Raw genomic sequence first — 21888 nt, 5'->3', positions numbered from 1 at the left:
GACTAGTTTGGTGACCCAAGGAAGAAACGCCGCTAAGCTCATGTACCTAGGTGAAAAGACAATTTTGAGTCTATAGCTAATTAAATGAAGCAAACTTAGCAACACCATTTCATTGGAAGAGGTTACTCCTTGGCAAATGCAATAAATACTAGTACTCCCTGTGTCCCATTATATAAGAACGTTTTTGACACTACACTAGCTAGTGTCAAAAACGTTCTTATATTATGGGATGGAGGGAGTACGAAGAAAGAGATAGAGAGGAGTAAAAAAATACACTTATAGCCAACCTTGTTGTAGTATGAGTGACTAAGTGATGACTATGTATGACATGCCAACATCAGATAGCCTAACGCACCATGTTAAATCTCCAAGGGCGCGACCATGATACGGGCTGCTGGCAGCCCTTGGATCTGAGATCAAACGGTCGCATGCTAAGTTGCTGAAAATTTTAAGAATAACCCTCCAGGATAGGATATTCACCCATAGGTCTAGAATCATGCAATGCAACTGTTGGGGAACGTAGCAGAAATTCAAAATTTTCCTACGTGTCACCAAGATCTATCTATGGAGAAACCAGCAACGAGGGGAAGGAGAGAGCATCTACATACCCTTGTAGATCGCTAAGCGGGAGCGTTCAAGAGAACGGGGTTGAAGGAGTCGTACTCGTCGTGGTCCAAATCATCGGAGATCCTAGTGCCGAACGGACGACACCTTCGCGTTCAACACACGTACAGCCCGGTGACGTCTCCCACGCCTTGATCCAGCAAGGAGAGAGGGAGAGGTTGAGGAAGACTCTGACCAACAACAGCACAACGGCGTGGTGGTGGTGGAGGAGCGTGGCAATCCTGCAGGGCTTCGCCAAGCACCGCGGGAGAGGAGAAGGGAGAGAGGTAGGGCTGCGCCTGGGAGAGGTCAAAACTCATCTGTTGGCAGCCCCAAAACCCTCAAGTATATATAGGGGAGAGGGAGGGGGTGCGCCCCCTCTAGGGTTTCCACCCCAAGGGGTGCGGCAGCCCCAATCCCATCTAAGGGTGGCGGCCAAGGGGGAAGAGGGGGGGAAACTTGCCCCCCAAGTTAGGTGGAAGCACCCCCTCCCCAAACCCTAGGCGCCTTGGGCCCTTGTGGGGGGCGCACCAACCCACCTGGGGCTGGTCCCCTCCCACACATGGCCCATGCAGCCCTTCGGGGCCGGTGGCCCCACTTGGTGGACCCCCGGGACCCTCCCGGTGGTCCCGGTACGTTACCGATAAAACCCGAAACTTTTCCGGTGACCAAAACAGGACTTCCCATATATAAATCTTTACCTCCGGACCATTCCGGAACTCCTCGTGACGTCCGGGATCTCATCCGGGACTCCGAACAACATTCGGTAACCACATACAAACTTCCTTTATAACCCTAGCGTCATCGAACCTTAAGTGTGTAGACCCTACGGGTTCGGGAACCATGTAGACATGACCGAGACGTTCTCCGGTCAATAACCAACAGCGGGATCTGGATACCCATGTTGGCTCCCACATGTTCCACGATGATCTCATCGGATGAACCACGATGTCAAGGACTTAATCAATCCCGTATACAATTCCCTTTGTCTAACGGTATTGTACTTGCCCGAGATTCGATCGTCGGTATACCGATACCTTGTTCAATCTCGTTACCGGCAAGTCTCTTTACTCGTTCCGTAACACATCATCCCGTGATCAACCCCTTGGTCACATTGTGCACATTATGATGATGTCCTACCGAGTGGGCCCAGAGATACCTCTCCGTCACATGGAGTGACAAATCCCAGTCTCGATTCGTGCCAACCCAACAGACACTTTCGGAGATACCTGTAGTGCACCTTTATAGCCACCCAGTTACGTTGTGACGTTTGGTACACCCAAAGCATTCCTACGGTATCCGGGAGTTGCACAATCTCATGGTCTAAGGAAATGATACTTGACATTAGAAAAGCTTTAGCATACGAACTACGATCTTTGTGCTAGGCTTAGGATTGGGTCTTGTCCATCACATCATTCTCCTAATGATGTGATCCCGTTATCAACGACATCCAATGTTCATGGTCAGGAAACCGTAACCATCTATTGATCAACGAGCTAGTTAAATAGAGGCTTACTAGGGACATGGTGTTGTCTATGTACCCACACATGTATCTGAGTTTCCTATCAATACAATTATAGCATGGATAATAAACGATTATCATGAACAAGGAAATATAATAATAATAACTAATTTATTATTGCCTCTAGGGCATATTTCCAACAGTCTCCTACTTGCACTAGAGTCAATAATCTAGTTCACATCGCCATGTGATTAACATTCACAGGTTACATCGCCATGTGACCAACATCCAAAGAGTTTACTAGTGTCACTAAACTAGTTCACATCATCATGTGATTAAGACTCAATGAGTTCTGGGGTTTGATCATGTTTTGCTTGTAAGAGAAGTTTTAGTCAACGGGTCTGCAACATTCAGATCCGTATGTACTTCACAAATCTCTAGGTCATATTGTAAATGCTGCTTCCACGCTCCACTTGGAGCTATTCCAAATGGTTGTTCCACTATACGTATCCTGTTTGCTACTCAGAGTCATTCGGATAGGTGTTAAAGCTTACATCAACGTAACCCTTTACGTCAAACTCTTTATCACCTCCATAATTGAGAAACAAATCCTTATTCCTCTAAGGATAATTTTGACCGCTATCTGGTGGTCCACTCCTTGATCACCTTTGTACCCTCTTGCCAGACATGTGGCAAGGCACACATCAGGTGCGGTACTCAGCATAGCATACTATAGAGCCTGCGTCTAAAACATAGGGGACGACCTTCGTCCTTTCTCTGTCTTCTGTCGTGGTCGAGCTTTAAGTCTTAACTTCATACCTTACATCTCAGGCAAGAACTCCTTCTTTGACTGATCCATCTTGAACACCTTCAAGATCATGTCAAGGTATATGCTCATTTGAAAGTACCATTAAGCGTTTTTGATCTATCCTCATAGATCTTGATGCTCAATGTTCAAGTAGCTTAATCAAGGTTTTCTATTGAAACACACTTTTCAAATAACCCTATATGCTTTATAGAAAATTCTACATCATTTCTCATCATCAATATGTCAACAACATATACTCATCAGAAATTCTATAGTGCTCCCACTCACTTCTTTGGAAATACAAGTTTCTCATAAACTTTGTATAAGCCCAAAATCTTTGATCATCTCATCAAAGCGTACATTCCAACTCCGAGATGCTTACTCCAGTCCTTAGAAGGATCGCTGGAGCTAGCATACCTTTTAGCATCCTTAGGATCGACAAAACCTTTCTGATTGTATCACATACAATCTTCCCTTACGAAAACTGGTAAGGAAACTCGTTTTGACATCCATCTGCCAGATTTCATAAATGCAGCTAATGCTAACATGATTCCGACGGACTTAAGCATCGCTACGGATGAGAAAATCTCATCGTAGTCAACTCCTTGAACTTGTGAAAAAACTCTTCGCCACAAGTCGAGCTTCATAGACGGTGACATTACCGTCCACGTCAGTCTTCTTCTTAAAGATCCATTTATCTCAATGGCTTGCCGATCATTGGGCAAGTCCACCAAAGTCCATGCTTTGTTCTGATACATGGATCCTATCTCGGACTTCATGGCTCCTAACCATTTGTCGGAATTTGGGCCCACCATTGCTTCTCCATAGCTCGTAGGTTCATTGTTGTCTAGCAACATGACCTTCAAGATAGGATCACCGTACCACTCCGAAGCAGTACGCGTCCTTGTCGTCCTACAAGGTTTGGTAGTGACTTGATCCGAAGCTTCATGATCAATATCATAAGCTTCCACTTCAATTGGTGTAGGTGCCATGGGAACAACTTCCTGTGCCCTGCTACACACTGGTTGAAGTGATGGTTCAATAACCTCATCAAGTCTCCACTATCCTCCCACTCAATTCTCGAGACAAACCTTTCCTCGAGAAAGGACCCGATTCAAGAAACAATCCCTATTGCTTTCGGATCTGAATTAGGAGGTATACCCAACTGTTTTGGGTGTCCTCTGAAGATGCATTTTATCCGCTTTGGGTTCGAGCTTATCAACCTAAAACTTTTCACATAAGCGTCGCAGCCCCAAACCTTTAAGAAACAACAACTTAGGTTTCTCCAAACCACAGTTCAAACGGTGTCGTCTCAACGGAATTATGTGGTGCCCTATTTAAAGTGAGTGCGGTTGTCTCTAATGCCTAACCCATGAACGATAGTGGTAACTCGATAAGAGACATCATGGTACGCACCATATCCAATAGGGTGCAACTATGATGTTCGGGCACACCATCACACTATGGTGTTCCAGGCGGTATTGGTTGTGAAACAATTTCCACAATGTCTTAATTGCGTGCCAAAGCTTGTAACTCAGATACTCATCTCTATGATCATATCATAGACATTTTATCCTCTTGTCACAATGATCTTCAACTTCACTCTGAAATTACTTGAACCATTCAATAATTCAGACTTGTGTTTCGTCAAGTAAATATACTTAGTATCTACTCAAATCATCCGTGAAATAAGAACATAACGATATCCACTGCGTGCCTTAGCACTTATTGGACTGCACACATCAAAATGTATTACTTCCAACAAGTTGCTATCTTGTTCCATCTTACTGAAAACGAGGCTTTTCAGTCATCTTGCCCATGTGGTATGATTTGCATATCTCAAGTGATTCAAAATCAAGTGAGTCCAAACGATCCATCTGCATGGAGTTTCTTCATGCGTATACACCAATAGACATGGTTCACATGTCTCAAACTTTTCAAAACGAGTGAGGCTAAAGATCCATCAACATGGAGCTTCTTCATGCGTTTTACACCAATATGACTTACATGGCAGTGCCACAAGTAAGTGGTACTATCATTACTATCTTAAATCTTTTGGCATGAAAATGTGTATCACTACGATCGAGATTCAATAAACCATTCCTATTAGGTGCAATACCATTGAAGGTATTATTCAAATAAACAGAGTAACCATTATTCTCCTTAAATGAATAACCGTATTGCGATAGACATAATCCAATCATGTCTATGCTCAACGCAAACACCAAATGACAATTATTCAGGTTTAATACTAATCTTGATGGTAGATGGAGCGTGCGATGTTTGATCACATCAAACTTGGAAACACTTCCAACACATATCGTCAGCTCACCTTTAGCTAGTCTCCGTTTATTCCGTAGCTCTTTTATTTCGAGTTACTAACACTTAGCAACCGAACCGGTATCTTAATACCCTGGTGCTACTAGGAGTGCTAGTAAAGTACACATTAACATAATTTATATCCAATATACTTCTATCGACCTTGCTAGCCTTCTCATCTACCAAGTATCTAGGGTAATGCTGCTCCAGTGGCTGTTCCCCTTATTACAGAAGCACTTAGTCTCGGGTTTGGGTTCAACCTTGGGTTTCTTCACTAGAGCAGCAGCTGATTTGCCGTTTCATGAAGTATCCCTTCTTGCCCTTGCCCTTCTTGAAACTAGTGGTTTCACCAACCATCAACAATTGATGCTCCTTCTTGATTTCTACTTTCGCGGTGTCAAACATCGTGAATACCTCAAGGATCATCATATCTATCCCTGATATGTTATAGTTCATCACGAAGCTCTAGCAGCTTGGTGGCAATGACTTAGGAGAAACATCACTATCTCATCTGGAAGATCAACTCCCACTCGATTCAAGTGCTTGTTGCACTCAGACAATCTGAGCACAAGCTCAACGATTGAGCTTTTCTCCCTTTGTTTGCAGGCTAAGAAAATCGCCGGAGGTCTTATACCTTTTGACGTGGGCACGAGCCTGAAATCCCAATTTCAGCCCTCGAAACATCTCATATGTTCCGAGATGTTTCGAAAATGTCTTTCGTGCCTCAACTCTAAACCGTTTAGCTGAACTATCACGTAGTTATCAAAACGTGTATGCCCGATGTTCGCAACATCCACAAACGACGTTTGGGGTTCAACACACTGAGCGGTGCATTAAGGACATAAGCTTTCTACTGGTCGCATAATCGCTACTGTCAACTTTCAACTATATTTTCTCTAGGAACATATCTAAAACAGTGGAACTAAAGCGCGAGCTTACGACATAATTTGCAAAGATCTTTTGACTATGTTCAGAATAATTAAGTTCATCTTATGAACTCCCACTCAGATTGACATCCCTCTAGTCATCTAAGTGATTACATGATCCGAGTCAACTAGGCCGTGTCCGATCATTACGTGAGACGGACTAGTCATCATCCGTGAACATCTTCATGTTGATCGTATCTACTATACGACTCATGCTCGACCTTTCGGTCTCTTGTGTTCCGAGGCCATGTCTGTACATGCTAGGCTCGTCAAGTCAACCTAAGTGTTTCGCGTGTGTAAATCTGGCTTACACCCGTTGTATGTGAACGTAAGAATCTATCACACCCGATCATCACGTGGTGCTTCGAAACGACGAACTTTCGCAATGGTGCACAGTTAGGGGGAACACTTTCTTGAAATTTTAATGAGGGATCATCTTATTTACTACCGCTGTTCTAAGCAAATAAGATGCATAAACATGATAAACATCACATGTAATCAAAAAGTGACATGATATGGCCAATATCATTTTGCTCCTTTTGATCTCCATCTTCGGGGCTCCATGATCATCATCGTCACCGGCATGACACCATGATCTCCATCATCGTGTCTCCATGAAGTTGTCTCGCCAACTTATTACTTCTACTAGTATGGCTACCGGTTAGCAATAAAGTAAAGTAATTACATGGCGTTGTTCAATGCCACGCAGGTCATACAATAAATAAAGACAACTCCTATGGCTCCTGCCGGTTGTCATACTCATCGACATGCAAGTCGTGATTCCTATTACAAGAACATGATCAATCTCATACATCACATATCATTCATCACATTCTTCTTGGCCATATCACATCACATAGCATACCCTGCAAAAACAAGTTAGACGTCCTCTAATTGTTGTTTGCATGTTTTACGTGGCTGCTATGGGTTTCTAGCAAGAACGTTTCTTACCTACGCAAAAACCACAACGTGATATGTCAATTGCTATTTACCCTTCATAAGGACCCTTTTCATCGAATCCGATCCGACTAAAGTGGGAGAGAATGGCACCCACTAGCCACCTTATGCAACAAGTGCATGTCAGTCGGTGCAACCTGTCTCACGTAAGAGTACGTGTAAGGTCGGTCCGGGCCGCTTCATCCCACGATGCCACCGAATCAAGATTGGACTAATAACGGTAAGCATATTGAACAACATCAACGCCCACAACTACTTTGTGTTCTACTCGTGCAAAGAATCTATGCAATAGACCTAGCTCATGATGCCGCTGTTGGGGAACGTAGCAGAAATTCAAAATTTTCCTACGTGTCACCAAGATCTATCTATGGAGAAACCAGCAACGAGGGGAAGGAGAGTGCATCTACATACCCTTGTAGATCACTAAGTGAAAGCGTTCAAGAGAACGGGGTTGAAGGAGTCGTACTTGTCGTGATCCAAATCACCTGAGATCCTAGTGCCGAACGGACGGCACCTCCGCGTTCAACACACGTACAGCCCGGTGACGTCTCCCATGCCTTGATCTAGCAAGGAGAGAGGGAGAGGTTGAGGAAGACTCCGTCCAGCAGCAGCACAATGGTGTGGTGGTGGTGGAGGAGTGTGGCAATCCTGCAGGGCTTCGCCAAGCACCGCGGGAGAGGAGAAGGGAGAGAGGTAGGGCTGCGCCTGGGAGAGGTCAAAACTCATCTGTTGGCAGCCCCAAAACCCTCAAGTATATATAGGGGAGAGGGAGGGGGTGCGCCCCCTCTAGGGTTTCCACCCCAAGGGGTGCGGCAGCCCCAATCCCATCTAAGGGTGGCGGCCAAGGGGGAAGAGGGGGGGAAACTTGCCCCCCAAGTTAGGTGGAAGCACCCCCTCCCCAAACCCTGGGCGCCTTGGGCCCTTGTGGGGGGCGCACCAACCCACCTGGGGCTGGTCCCCTCCCACACATGGCCCATGCAGCCCTCCGGGGACGGTGGCCCCACTTGGTGGACCCCCGGGACCCTCCCGGTGGTCCCGGTACGTTACCGATAAAACCCGAAACTTTTCCGGTGACCAAAACAGGACTTCCCATATATAAATCTTTACCTCCGGACCATTTCGGAACTCCTCGTGACGTCTGGGATCTCATCCGGGACTCCGAACAACATTCGGTAACCACATACAAACTTCCTTTATAACCCTAGTGTCATCGAACCTTAAGTGTGTAGACCCTACGGGTTCGGGAACCATGTAGACATGACCGAGATGTTCTCCGGTCAATAACCAACAGCGGGATCTGGATACCCATGTTGGCTCCCACATGTTCCACGATGATCTCATTGGATGAACCACGATGTCAAGGACTTAATCAATCCCGTATACAATTCCCTTTGTCTAACGGTATTGTACTTGCCCGAGATTCGATCGTCGGTATACTGATACCTTGTTCAATCTCGTTACTGGCAAGTCTCTTTACTCGTTCCGTAACACATCATCCCGTGATCAACCCCTTGGTCACATTGTGCACATTATGATGATGTCCTACCGAGTGGGCCCAGAGATACCTCTCCGTCACATGGAGTGACAAATCGCAGTCTCGATTCTTGCCAACCCAACAGACACTTTCGGAGATACCTGTAGTGCACCTTTATAGCCACCCAGTTACGTTGTGACGTTTGGTACACCCAAAGCATTCCTACGGTATCCGGGAGTTGCACAATCTCATGGTCTAAGGAAATGATACTTGACATTAGAAAAGCTTTAGCATACGAACTACGATCTTTGTGCTAGGCTTAGGATTGGGTCTTGTCCATCACATCATTCTCCTAATGATGTGATCCTGTTATCAACGACATCCAATGTCCATGGTCAGGAAACCGTAACCATCTATTGATCAACGAGCTAGTTAAATAGAGGCTTACTAGGGACATGGTGTTGTCTATGTACCCACACATGTATCTGAGTTTCCTATCAATACAATTATAGCATGGATAATAAACGATTATCATGAACAAGGAAATATAATAATAATAACTAATTTATTATTGCCTCTAGGGCATATTTCCAACAGCAACCGTTCGATCTCAGATCCAAGGGCTCTCGGAAGCTCGTATCATGGGAGAATGGAAAGCCACTACCCTGCCGTTCGCACGCTGGCAGGTCGCTCCTACTCGTCCCCGCACGTCCTTTAATACTACGGCAGTTCTCTCCTAGTCGTCCCGTCCATTCACATTACAGTAGTTCCACTAATCCTAACCCTCCTCCCAAATCCATGGCGTCCGAAATCTCCCCGATCGGCGGTGAGTACAAGGTTAGAACCATCACCGGCGATGAGTTCGACGTCATCTACACGCGTACTTCCGCGACGGTGAAAGGATGCCTTTCTCGCTTCAGACGTATGTTCGAAAACTCACATGATGAGTGGGTCGCTGGGATAGATGTTGAGTACACCATAGTCGTGGGACGAGAGAAGGATCTAAAGGACGAAGAGAGGAAGAAGCCCGCCATGATCCAGGTTTGCGTACATAACGTTTGCTTGGTCTACCACATATGCCATGCCGACGTTGAGTGCCAGGATTTTAAGAACTTCCTCGAGGACAAAACAGTCAAATTCGTTACTGTAGACTTTGGTAACGACAAAAAAGTCCTGCGTCGAATAGGCCTCGTTGTAGGCAACCCCTTCGACCTCTAGAAGAATTGGCTGGTGCCCTCTCGTCAGCCTTCAATGCTGACCCTGGCAGGAGCCATGGTTCATCCTTCGTACGGTAAACTGGAGAACCTAATTACACGTTTCATCGTCATGCATGGCAGCGGAATGTACTAGATATAGACCACATCCAGTACGCTGCAATGGATGGCTACCTTTGTTTCAATATCTACAAGGGTTGGATGAAGAGCAACAGCCAAGTTGGCGGTTCAAGCAAAGAAGTATCGGCCAAGAGGAAGAGGGACAAGGACGAAGGGGCTGTTTGGTTCTAGGCCTAGCATTGCCACACTTTGCCACACATTTTTGCCAAGCTTGCCTAAGGTTAGTTCATCAAAATGAGAGCCACAAATTGGCAAGCCTAAGGGAATCTTGCCACATTTTTTATGCGTATGTCATGTGGGGCCCAAGTGTGGCTTGCCTAAGATGTGGCTTGAACCAAACACTCACCTAAGTTGGTCAAACTTGCCTAACTTTAGGTGTGGCAATCTTTGGCAAAGTTAGTCACAAACCAAACAGGCCCGAAGTCGAGGACGTGGACGAGGACTCCGAGTAAGGTGGCAGTGTCGTTGCTCATGGTGGTTCTAAACTTCTAATGCAGTGTCTACCAGATTAGTTGCATAGTTTAATTTCAGGTGTGCTTAATTTAATTTGAGAGGTGTGTTGTGCTGAACCCCCAGCAGAACTATGTTATGTTTCTTCTTGTTACTTTAACTCTTCAGTATGTACATACTAGTACTAGTATTTCTTTAATAGAATTGAGCACCCCAATTAAGCACGTACTAGCTTTTTAAATAGTACTATATGCATAATTTGGTGACGAGCGCTCTCTATATGTACCACCTTTTTTTTAAATTTCAATTTTTGCTCCATGGCGCAATCCATCGATAGTGGAGTACTACTGTACAAAAGTATACATTTTGTAAAAGGCTAGCGTACTGTTCATCATATATATATATATATATAGCCAGTTAAATTCTCAACCTAGAACGACGTGCATGCCATGTTGTAAACCGATACGGAGGAAGTATAGTAAAAATGAGGTGATTTTACCGAGCGATCGGCGGGGGAGCATGGCCTGTCATGCGGTCCCACGTGTCATGATGTACCAAGGCGATGCGCGTGTCCCTCTTGAGGCAGAAGAAATACTAGTACTCCTACGTGGTTTGAGATGATGTCGAACCGAAGTGTGAAATAATGGTTGCTTCTTCCGTCTGGAAAGGTGCGGCATTGTGATTTGACGTCTCATTGCTCATTACTACTACTGGGCTGGTACGAGTGGGGTGCGTCCCCCCTGCTGTTCTGCACTGTTATTTGGTGCTTGACACGTCGACCCGGTTGCTATATGTCCCACATGTCAGCGATAGGATGTACGGAATTCATGAAAGGGAGCGTCGCGGAGGAGTATACTACAGAATTCATGAAAGGGAGCGACTTAGTTTTGGATAAATCTGTTTTTACGGAGTACGTACCCACTAGGGTTTATATGGCTCATCTAAAAAACATTCGTTTTTTCGTTTGATAAGTCTCAATTCTACTATACTAGTAGTAGTACAATTACATGTTGGATTTCGAGGTGCGTTAGATCACCCAACGCAAGCAGTGTCAAGAGGAAACTAACCAATGCATGTACAAGTTCATGGAAATTTAGTGGTCATTCATGCATTCGTTCTAATTAATGCCTCGGTAAACATAACTTCTTGAGAAAAACAAGCGTACTATGCAAACTACGATATTAATTCGACCACTCACCGTCTACCTTGGTTGGAGAGATTTTGAAATTGAGCCATAAACTGGAAAGGAGGGAGTAGTAACTTTTGTCTCGATTACTATTTGTGGCTTTATATAGATGCAAAATGTATTTTTTTATAGTGGCCTTGTATAAGTAAATAGAGGGAGTACTAACCAAAGTACGTAGTAGGGACGAGGAGTAAACGGAGGGACTAGTAAAATTTTCTCCTCGTGCTGCGAGCCACCGCGCGCGTGGGCGAGGGAGCGGGCATAAAGGCGTACAGTAGTACTCCTAGTAAGCTTCACCTCATCCTGCGAGCACCGCACTCGTGGGCGGGGGAGACGGTGTACTAAGCAAGTTTATCCTCGTTCTGTGAGTTGACGGGACACATCAAAAGTACTCCAATGTATAGAGCCTTGCCTCTAAGGTAGGCCCCACATGGTTTGCCTCTTTTTTTAATTTAACATAACGTGTCAAGTCGCAATTTGTTTGTTCACCCATGGTAGACGATCCTCGCTCCACCAAGTGGACAACCAGTACACGTGCCAAATTACCACGTGGGCTGCATTTTTCGTACAAAAATGAGCTCCACCGTGTACCCGCGCGGGTGTGGTTGGGAAAGAGACGGGAGTACGTGCGCCGTGCGTGCACCTCTTCTCTTCGTGCACGTCCCCCACCTACATGGGTGTGTGTGAGAGAGATACAAACCTAGACATAATGTGCCGTCCATCCCCATGCCTCCACCCAGTCCGACCACCAGTCACCACCACGGCACCACGCCCCACTCCTCCTCACCTTATCTCTCATATTTCTCCCTCCATTTTTATATACAAGGGGCCACTATCAAAATTACAATTTGCAGATATACAAGGCCACTAACACTAATCGATGCAATATTAATGGTGTTTGCCTCGTGGTACTACTACCTATGTCCGGGTTTATTGGTCCCCATTGTATTTCATGCCAAATTTTGACCATAGATTAAACTAAGAAAATGTTCACGCATGTCACCAAACATTATATTTTTCAAAACTATGTTCAAATACGAATCCAATGAGATAATTTTTCTTGACATGCATTAACATTTTGTTAGTTAAATCTTTAGTCAAAATTTGGCACAAACTATAAAAGGGACCTATAAACCAAGACGGAGGTAGTAGCAAAGGAGGACATTAATTATCCCTTTCATGCATGCGGGAGTTTGTAAAAAAATGCATCTTCATGTTCCGTGCAATGCACGGGCATCTTGCTAGTCCATGAAAACAACACATGGCAAAATTCCACGGCGAACGAGGGATTTGAATCTGTTGGGAGGGGCTGTTTGGATCTTGCCCGGGGTAGCCAAAATATTGGCGACCCTTTTGTCCACCGGTGCCTTTGCCACCGATGAACGAGGAACGGCTCGGGTGCTCATGCTGTCACGCATCCTCCAGCGCGCACGTTGGAGACGAGCTCGCACGAGGTGTTTTTTTGTCCCACAACGCCACCCGAGCCGCCCGCAGACCGACCGGCGACCTGCAAATTATGCCATCCAACCATAGCCGCACACATTATGATAGCAACTCAACCAACCGGACAAAATTCACGCAAACACGTAGACAAACTGATATTTCATATAAACAACAACGGAAATCATATAAAATACCAGATTTTCACACAAACATGACGGATATCATTACATTCAAATGAACTACGCGGTGCTAGTTCTGGACAGCACAGGTATATAATACCTGGCCTAAATGGTCGTCCACCAATCAATTTGTGTTCCTCATGTCTGGCAGCACGATCATCGGACTGCCGGCAGCCCTGGAGGTATATGCTTCAACGCAAAGGATGGCTCGCTTCCCCACTGCCCAACTGATATCATTGGCTGGTGCCGCAGATGATGGTGGCCGGCACTGGTTCGAGTTCATCACCGGCCACTACTTCGCCATGGCCGGCACCGGCTCGAGTTCATCCTAACATTGACCTCTTTCGTGGAGCCCATGCGGGGTTGACGAAGGTCCTCACAACAAAAGGATCCGGCAAGACACCTACTATGTACGCCGACGTCGCCTCCGCAGTGGCCTTCATGGGACCCAAGCGGCGGCGGCCTCCCGTGTTCTACTTCTCCTCGATGATGGCGGCAGACGCGGAGGCGCTGACTACCGACTCATTGCTCTCCGCGCACCCAGCTTCTGTCGCTACTTGCATGGCGCGGCCGCCGGCATGGGAGTCTCGGCCACAGAAACAAGAGACACGGTACGAGGCAGTGGCGTGGACGGTAACAACGACGCCCGTGCGCCGCTCCTCGTCGAGCTGGCCTGGAGCGGCGAGTTGCTGAACCACGTGCTGGCTTGGGGCGGCAACTGGCTCCGTCGGGCGAGGGGAGGGAGGTGGATCAGCAAGCTGCATAGCTCGTATCCGGCGCGCTACCCAGCCAGCTTGGATGCGGAATAACTACTCTTCGTAAGCCATTGTAAGAGTGGACAAAATGGTGGAGGATATAGGGGAGCGGCGGAGGTGTGTGATTCTTGGCCGGCATTTGGCCTCGTTTAAATAGGAGATTAAATAGATAGCGGACGGGAGGAGACCCGGTCATGAACGGACGTGTGTCCAGAGTGGGTTTCTCGGCTTCCACACGGGCGGGTTTCATGGAGGCGTTTGAATGCGGCACGGAGGCGTGTTCAGTCGGGCGTGCCGGGAGGGGCGCCCTCGACTCTGACCTAGGAAACCGCACCATTCTTCCACTGACGTGTGGGCTCTTTGGGTGCATGGCCTGCATGTCAGTGACCCAACGCAGGCAGCGCACAGCAGAGGAACCTTTGGTGGGCCAGGGCGGTCAGAAGCGGGCATTTCATAAACCGATGATTGTTCATTGAGTGTGACGTCATCTTTTTCATGTAGTTAAGCCTATGTTGATAGCCCGTTCGATACGTTGTCATTCATAAAGACCGATGCAAACATCAATGTTCTGCTTATCACAGATAAGATTGATTAATACCCTTAACAATCCATGTCCTTAACAAAGGGTGCATGCACGTATAGGTTGAGCGTGTGTCTTGCGTCATGTGCTGTATGCGAGTGTTGCATGGGTGCAAGGGTGTGTTTCAGTGTTGCATGTATGGGTGCGTACGTGCGTGTGTTCGTGAGTGCATGTCTACGTGTGACGTGTCAGTGTTGCATGCCAGCATGCGTGCGTGTGTACATTATGTGTACGTGTCAGCGTTGCACGCCTACATGCGTGCGTGTCTTGCGTGCGTGCATGTGTACGTGCGGGGTGAGGCTACACATCAGTCGACTAAGTTTTTCATCTCTGGTCATTAGATTTTCCAGCCATTGGATACGAAATCAAGGGCCTCCAGTTTATCATCAAACTCCACCCCCCGAGCCGCCAGCCACCACCGGCCGAACCGCACGCTCCCGCCGCCCGCGGCCGGCCCGCCCTCCCCGAAACCACTCCCCACCGCCGGTCCGCCGCCGCACCGGCCATCCCTCTAGCCCCCCTTCCCCCGCGCCGAGATTTTTCTCCGGGGATCCCCACCCCACCGCCCAATGAACGCCCCCAACCGCCGGTGACTGCCAACCATAGGTCTCACGACTTCGAATACCCACCGACCACTAGTTTATTACCATTTCTGTCCTTCATATACGCGCTGACGGGTGGGCCCTATGGTAATGTGCGCTGCTGAATGTGGACTGTTTGACTTGTCAATTGATCATGTTATCAACAAGTTACAGAGCTGTATGGTGAGCCAGTGACCGTATGATCACCCTAAAATGTACTCCTATTTTAATAACACAGTACAGACTCAAACTACCATTTCTTTCTTTCGTATACGGGCTGACAAGTGGGCCCCACGGTTACACGCCCTGATGGTGCAACACTAGTTGTGCCGTTTGACTGGTCAATTGATTGTGTCATCAACAAAATACGGAGTTGTATGGGTGAGCGAGTGACAGTATAATCATGACATGTATTTGTTTAACACGGTACAGACGCAAGGGCTCATATATACGCGCAAGCACTCACCGCTATAAGCGCACACACGCGAACCCTACCCCTATGAGCACCTTCGAGAGAGTGGGCCAGCATATATGATCTTGAGATTTTACGAAGTCACCATAGGTGCCTCGTAGTCGAGTGGAACGTCTCCTCCCAGTGAACGTACATCACCGGAAAATACTGAAATTAACACAAGATAAATGCGAGCACCGGGACTTTAACCTTGGTGGGCTCGAGAAACCACTGTCCTCTAACCATCCAACCACATGTTGGTTAGCACGACAAAATGTATGTGGTGACCGTGATGAGCTTATTCTGAAGTCCAGTGACCATATCGTGCTTTCGCTTCAAATACAATGACCGTAAGTGTCGTCAACAAAATACGGAGCACGCATCAAATGCAAAGTCCGTTAGTGTCATCAACAAAATATGGAGACGTATCGTGAGCTAGATACCGTTGTAGTATTGTATATGCTTTTTCTTAGTGGCCAATTGCGTGAGTGGTGTGGTGGGCACATCATTTCTAGTTGTGGTGGGTCAACATGAAGACTCATGGGTCGGTTCCATCCTGCGCCACATATAGGTTGGACCAAGACGTGTTATACGGAGACCCATGTGGAGGACTCAGCGTACAACACGAAGCTACCAGAGTCGCGGAGGACTCTATCCCCACTGGTGATAAGCCGACTATATATGATTTGTAACCCTAGGCCCTTAGTATGTTATACAAGCTTGGGGGCTAGTTTGTCGATAGTATACACACACGCACAATGCCTGCTATTCACGTACTTTGTACACACCCCTATCACTAATATACAGTACCAGGAGTAGGCTCTTTCTTCAACTACAAGGGTCCGATCCGAACTAGGGTAAAACTTTGCCTCGTATTACCATCCAGCCTAACAGCCAGGGATATCCTACCGAATGATATGATGAAATCACATCTGCCAACTACTATTAGAGAGGTGTGTCGGGGGGGGGGGCAATGTGTGTGAGAGAGGCCTAAAGATAATGTGCATGCGGGAGACACGTAGGCACATATATGTGCGTATAGAGGGCTAGTAGAGACCGTGCATGTGTATATATATGCATGTGCGAGAAATAGTGTTTTCCAACTGAGATTAGTGAAAAGAGTGGTACATAGTAGTCAGAAAGAGAGAGAAACACAGAGAGCATGTGCGTGAGACACCCCGACACCCTGAGAGAGATTGTGAGCATGTGTGAAAGAGAAATGCCGATGCATATAAAGTGTGTGCACTTATGCGTTAGATAGAGAGATATATAACGCGTTTGTGAGAACAGGGCAAGGCATAGTGCATCTACATGTAAAAGGCGGTTCTACGCATTAAATTAAAATATAAATGGCATTATTATTTTTAGATGAGATCATGAATTTTGCAAAATTGCGTATGGACAAAAATTGGTCTATCAGACACCCATACTCTATTGAATTCTAGCATGTGCATGTGTTTATTTCATATTATCGATCCATAAAGTGAGAGCGGTTTGAAATACAGGCAACGGATGCTTTTGCAATTCATATATAAACATTAATTAGTGCACTCCATGTTGTTAGTGTGAAGCACTTTATACATTTGTCACTTGCATGGATACATTCCAAATTGCTAGCTACGAAATAAAATACATGTCGAATTCAACATAAAGGGGATTTCGAAGATTCGAATTCATAGGAAGTGCATTCATCTATTTGAACCTGAGATAATGGCATTTGTAAATCAGATGTAAAAGGGGGCATCAATCTTTGTTGTGAGTTTGAACATGCTATATATATATATTCATACGCATATCTAACTTTTTTTTTGTAACCAAGGAGATTATACCTGGAACCATGCATGAACTGAGGTAAGTTGCATATTTTTTAATATATACTCATGTACAATGTATATTAAAATGTACCCCCTCCATTCCAAAATAATCATAGGTTTAGGATTTTCAAGAGTAAAGATTTGTGAAGTTTGACAAATCCTGAAAGTTCAATTCAAGAGAACCGAAAACGTTAATGCTTCTGCACCCAAATATTGAACGAAGCGCCAAATAGGCCTCTGGTCACCCGAAACCGCGCGAGACTAATGTTTTGGTGGTAGGAAATTACTGTCCTGACTCTGGCCCGTGTAGCCTATCGGCCCGATGTGCAAAGGTCTAAACCGGGGTAGGTATGTAACTTCACCAAGACGCCAGTCTCAACCGCCTCCGAGAAGCATTCATACGCCGTGGGTGCCTAAACACCCATGCGCTCGACCGAAATCTATCCCGCCCACATTTGGGACACCTGACATGACTGTCCTACCCGCAACCCACAATATGTCCGAAATTTTAGATGGGGGCAAAGTTTGTAACTTTCCCCAAATTTCAAACAAGCGCGTCTCAAACCGAAACATTGTTCCCCCTTAGTTCCTCGCCTCCCTCCGTTTCCCCATTCATACTCTGTGGGCGTGAAAACGCCCTCTCCACCAGCTGCGAAACCCCAGCCTCCTCCGTCCTCCACCCCATAGTGGCCAATCCACCGTCGCCCTCCTCCATCACGCCGGAGCCGGTACCCCGACGTCGTCGTCCAACGCAACCGCAACCGCAACGCCCTCAAGGACTTAGCAGCTGAAGCCGAGGCAGAGCTGCCTCCACGACACCGACGCCGACGTGCATCGTACCAGAACCACTCCGACCACGCTGTCCTGCGCCTCAGTGCTGCGGCTCCACTGTCGCAACCGTCCACCACACCGGAGCTGTTCCCGCTACGCCGTCGTTCACTGCCTCGGATCTGCTTCCCTGCCGCCGATAGACGGCCACCGCACCACACTCAACAACTTGGCCATGGGTTCGTCCAAGGCTGCACCGTCCTCCACAACTTCTGGTTTTCGGCGAACAACAAGATCGTCAGAAAAACAGAAGGAGGACACAACACTGCTAACAGAAAGAGGTCGAGGGGAGGGCGCAGGCAGGGGAGGAATACTGGGCCGATGATCATTGGAGTTTCGAGGAAGATCGTCAACACTGACTGGCTGGAGGTAGATGAAGGCGATCTGCCCGTTCTTTCTACATCGGACGGTGCAGAAAAAATGGACTGGCCTATTTGCTTTTAGTCGACTGTTATTTTCATAGAATCCTGTAGTAATTGAGTGTGCCATGGATGTTGTAGAGCTATCATATGTCTCCCGTCATTTATTTCTCACTGACCTGCTATATGCTACCTTTACACTGTACTAATTGTGCACACACGTCACCCATACTCACACTATTGTTTTTTTATGCATGGGTATTTCAGACTCTGATGCAGTGTTGATGAATGCAGAAAAGAAAAGACAGAAGTCGCTCCAGTGTAATTCGAAGATAAGTAGTAAGCATTTCAGTGCTCTAATGGGTGAAATGTCAGCAGTTGGAGACAGTAAACGTAGCTCTGCAGTTGATGATCTCAATTGCCACACACAACCATCCCAGGTGCTTGCTTTAACTTCGCGCTGTAAAATGTGGTTGCATGTTGCATATGGTGTCTAGCTTGTATTGCTTCCAATTTGGTTAAATTGCATCTGGTTACTTTACACATTATACCTTTGATAATGACATGCCTTCCTGTTTATGATACATACTACATATGTCTATTAACCATGTTCGTACATCAAACTAATGCTCTTTTGTATCCCTCGTCAATCACTTATGATGAGACAATCACCCGGGACTGTGAGACGCCCTACTCGTTTAGAGAGTGCAGTGTCATCCTCCCCACATGATTCTCAAGAAACAACAAGGCTAAATGAAGATAGTCAATGTAGCTCTCTAGTTGATCACCGCAATTCCCCCACACCACCATCACAGGTGCTTGCTCTTACTTGGCAGTGTGATATGTGGTTGCATGTTGCATATGGCGTCTACCTTGTAATGCTTCTAATTAGGGTAAATTGCATCTGCTTAGTTAACACATTATACCTATGAATATGACATGCCTTCCTGTTTTTGGTACATACTACATCTTTCTATTAACCATGTTCTTACATCAAACTACTTATCTTGTGTATCCCTCATCAATGCTCCTAATTTGTTAAATTGCATCTCCTTAGCTTACACATTATACATGTGAATATGACACGCCTTCCTGTTTTTGGTACATACTACATCTGCCTATCACACCATGTTCTTACATCAAACTACTGTTCTTGTGTATCCTGCGTCTATCGCTTATGATGAGACAGTCACGCGCGTGGGTTAATATGAGACACAATACTCTTATAAAGAATGCAATTTCATCCTCTCCACATGATTCTCAAGAAACAGCAAGCCTAAATGAAGATATTGAACGTTGCTCTATACCTGAAGACAACACTTCCCCTACACCACTATCGCAGGTGCTTGCTCCAACTTCGCAGTGTGATATGTGGTTGCATGTTGCATACGGTGTCTAGCTTGTAATGCTTATAATTAGGGTAAATTTCATCTGCTTAGTTTACACACTATACCTGTGAATATGACATGCCTTCCTATTTTAGGTACACACTACATCTATGTGTTAACCTTGTTCTTACATGAAACTACCTCTCTTCTGTATCCTGCATCAATCACTTACGATGAGTCACCTTTATTCATTGCATATTGCATATTATTTCTAGCCCGTTGTCATGTATTGCTTCTAATTTGGTCAAATACATTTGTTAGGGCACCCTTTTAATTTGGCAGAGTGATATTGGTTTCATCTTTCATATGGTTTCTAGCTTGCATCAATTCTAACAAGTTCAAGCACCTTGTTCTTAGTTTACACTTTATACATCATACATGTCAATATGTCACGCTGTCCTGTTTTTCATACATATTCCATCCTCCTATCATGCGGCTGCCTTACATGAAAGTAGTGTTCGTCAGTATCATGCATCAATAAGTTCTGAAGAGCAAATTTTATTCCCTTTTCTTGTGGGTTGGACTTGACAAGGCAAAATCAAGAAAGAGGAAGGAAAAGAGTAAGGGAGGCGATGATGGTGGTCCTCTGCAGCAACGTAAACGGAGCATCTGTACCGATTCTCCTTGTACTGATAGTGCATTACATGGTCCAAGTCTTCGCTCCCCTACTCCACCATCCAAGGTGCTTGCTCTAACTTGGCAGTGTGATATCTGGTTGCATGTTGCATATGGCGTCTACCTTGTAATGCTTCTAATTAGGGTAAATTGCATCTTCTTAGTTAACACATTATACCTATGAATATGACATGCCTTCCTGTTTTTGGTACATACTATGTCTTTCTATTAACCATGTTCTTACATCAAACTACTTATCTTGTATATCCCTCATCAATGCTCCTAATTTGTTAAATTGCATCTCCTTAGCTTACACATTATACATGTGAATATGACACGCCTTCCTGTTTTTGGTACATACTACATCTGCCTATCACACCATGTTCTTACATCAAACTACTGTTCTTGTGTATCCTGCGTCTATCGCTTATGATGAGACAGTCACGCGCATGGGTTAATATGAGACGCAATACTCTTATAAAGATTGCAATTTCATCTTCTCCACATGATTCTCAAGAAACAGCAAGCCTAAATGAAGATATTGAACGTTGCTCTGTACCTGAAGACAACACTTCCCCTACACCACTATCGCAGGTGCTTGCTCCAACTTCGCAGTGTGATATGTGGTTGCATGTTGCATACGGTGTCTAGCTTGTAATGCTTATAATTAGGGTAAATTTCATCTGCTTAGTTTACACACTATACCTGTGAATATGACATGTATTCCTATTTTAGGTACACACTACATATATGTGTTAACCTTGTTCTTACATGAAACTACCTCTCTTCTGTGTCCTGCATCAATCACTTACGATGAGTCACCTTTATTCGTTGCATATTGCATATTATTTCTAGCCCGTTGTCATGTATTGCTTCTAATTTGGTCAAATACATTTGTTAGGGCACCCTTTTAATTTGGCAGAGTGATATTGGTTTCATCTTTCATATGGTTTCTAGCTTGCATTGATTCTAACATGTTCAAGCACCTTGTTCTTAGTTTACACTTTATACATCATACATGTCAATATGTCACGCCGTCCTATTTTTCATACATATTCCATCCTCCTATCATGCGGCTGCCTTACATGAAAGTAGTGTTCGTCAGTATCATGCATCAATAAGTTCTGAAGAGCAAATTTTATTCCCTTTTCTTGTGGGTTGGACTTGACAAGGCAAAATCAAGAAAGAGGAAGGAAAAGAGTAAGGGAGGCGATGATGGTGGTCCTCTGCAGCAACGTAAATGGAGCATCTGTACTGATTCTCCTTGTACTGATAGTGCATTACATGGTCCAAGTCTTCGCTCCCCTACTCCACCATCCAAGGTGCTTGCTCTAACTTGGCAGTGTGATATCTGGTTGCATGTTGCATATGGCGTC

The sequence above is a fragment of the Triticum aestivum genome, chromosome 4B (genome assembly GCF_018294505.1).
Source record: "Triticum aestivum cultivar Chinese Spring chromosome 4B, IWGSC CS RefSeq v2.1, whole genome shotgun sequence".
NCBI lineage: Eukaryota > Viridiplantae > Streptophyta > Magnoliopsida > Poales > Poaceae > Triticum > Triticum aestivum.
Note: the sequence above shows the minus strand (reverse complement) of the source record.